The sequence below is a fragment of the Brassica oleracea genome, chromosome C6 (assembly GCF_000695525.1).
Source record: "Brassica oleracea var. oleracea cultivar TO1000 chromosome C6, BOL, whole genome shotgun sequence".
In the NCBI taxonomy this organism is placed as follows: domain Eukaryota; kingdom Viridiplantae; phylum Streptophyta; class Magnoliopsida; order Brassicales; family Brassicaceae; genus Brassica; species Brassica oleracea.
Genome location: NC_027753.1, coordinates 5,430,437 through 5,432,946, shown reverse-complemented (window position 1 = coordinate 5,432,946; position 2,510 = coordinate 5,430,437).

The window sequence follows — 2,510 nt, the reverse complement described above, 5'->3', positions numbered from 1 at the left end:
TTAAAAGGGGACTATTCAAAGAACATGTTAAATGGTTCAAGAAATGAAATACCACTTAAATGGTTCAACTTTTGAACATTTTTATTATAGAGTAGTGATTTTAATTTCTCCGTAGATAGCAAAATGTTCATCTTTTTTTAGTCATGCAATTCAGCTGTCTCTCCTTCGTAACTCCTGTCAAATGTGATTTTCACTCTCAATGTAAATCATCCAAACTATTCTATGATTTTCTAAGTACTTTGAAATTCATTTTACTAATTGGTCATTTTGTTCAACCACCAAAGATTCTAACAAGAAGAAGAGGGTCTATGTTTCTTTTCCACATGGCAATACCAAGATTTTGTTGATCGGGAAAAAGAAGGATAAACTTAGGATCATAAGCGCGTCAAGTCAGGATGATCCTGATGTGAGTAGTCTTCAAACCTTGTGGAAACGTGTAGATGATGTTGCCAAACAATTGAAAAGAGCTGGTGATGTGTTAAAGATGATCGATAGGATCTACCACGGGAGGATGATGGAAAACTTATCAACTCTGGTAGAGTTTTGTTGTGGCAGAAATAGTGTGCTATGAAACTGTTTTTTACTAAAAAAATCTTTAGAAAACGTGAAAACATCATCTTTGTTGCACATGATAATCCAAATCCCAATGAGAATAATCTCAATATGAAAAGTCTATGAACATTGTGGAGGCGCATGTGATATGCATCCAAGAATTTGGAAGAATCCACAGTGTTTTAGTATCAACGATCAAGAAAACGACTTCTGGATATGAACATGAGGGAGAGTACGGCTATGAGAAATTTAGCTTTATTGTGGGAGGGGCTGGAATTTCATCCGGCGACATTAGCTCTGGAACATGTGGAAAAAATACTTTTTGGTGATGCATGAGAAAGCAAAATCTACATATCAATCACTTTTCTCTTCTGGTTGTATTTTTTGAGGGTTTCATTGATTGTATTTGTTTTGGCAATTTTCGATCATGTGAATGATAGAGCTTGCTTTGGTTGGATTGTGTTTTGATTGTAAATGCTTTCTATCTCTACCTTCTCATTAGTTGACTTCTAAATCTTTAAGAAGTTGGGAAAGTGGAGAATGTACTCATTTCAAATTTTCATCATTTTATGAACAAAATATTTTATTTGTTGATACATCTCCAATTGTACATCAAAATGATGTTAAATATCAAAAATGAAGGAATTAAAAAAATGGTAATAGTCTTTACATTATATTTGAAAGAATATTATTCATAAATTCGTTTTAATGTTAATTTGTATGTATCGTATTAGCTGCGTCCTTGGATTTTTTTTTCTTTACTCATTTCAAAACTTGGATTTACTTTACCTTTTTTTATGAACAAAAGGTTTCCAAATGTCAAAGTATCATTATTTTAAGTATTTAAATCAACTAGATATAATTATATAATAAATTCAATTATTTAATTAAATTTAAATAAAATTCAATTATTTGTTTATGAGTTTTATTTTAAAATATGGGTTAAATATTTTAAAGTTACTTTTTAAGGAAAGAAATTAGATCCCATGTTTAATGTTATTGACATAGGATTCTTATTTGTCAGCCGAAGTATTCCCAAATACATGCTGCAAAATTGGTTAGTATTTTGGTTGATGTGGACAGCCCAAAATATTTGTAGCCACAAAATTTAACAATCAAATTTTCCTTTGTATTTTTGAAACCCACAGCTCAGTTTTTTATTGCTGTAGACATTGATTTTCCTGAGCAAAAAAAAATCAGTTTTTAGAAATTTATTAATAAATCTATGAGTTTTATATTACATAATTAAGATTTACCAATTAAATTTTCATTTTAAAAATCACAGCAAAAATCTTATAGTTAAATAAAATATATACATCAAAAATCTAAAACATAGTTTCAACTAAGCAGACCCATAGTGATTGTCTTTAGGAATTGAGGATTTTTTAGTAGTGAATAAATCAGATTGGTCGCCGGTAGCGTCACCTGACATACCGTATTTGTTACACTGATGATTTTGGGGTATAATCTCAGATGATACGAGTGGTGAATCAATTATATATAGGTTCTTTTCTTTTGTTAAATAGCAATATTATACGTTCACAAATTATAGAATAACTAATACACCCTACAAGTCTAAAAGCGTGTTGGGTTTTCCTCATTAGCCCAATATTAATCAAAGCCCAAAGAGGAAGAAAAATCTAGAGAAAGAAGAAGAGTGTAGATTAAGAAGTGTGTAGATTAAGAAGTGTGTAGAATATGTTTAGAATAAAATCAAAAGAAAAATCTAGAAGTAACTTGTACTTACCCCTCATTAGTATAAATATGGGTGTTTAGTTCACTTGTATGATCATCCAAGAATCAAGAAAAACAAAGAGAGAAAATATTTGTAAGAGAGAGTTTCCAAAAACAAAATCTTTGTAGTAAACCCTTTCCTAAATATTAAGAGTCTTCTTCTTAAATTTTCTAGTTGTCTAATACCATCTTCATCTCATCGATATTGGATAATTTTCCCAACA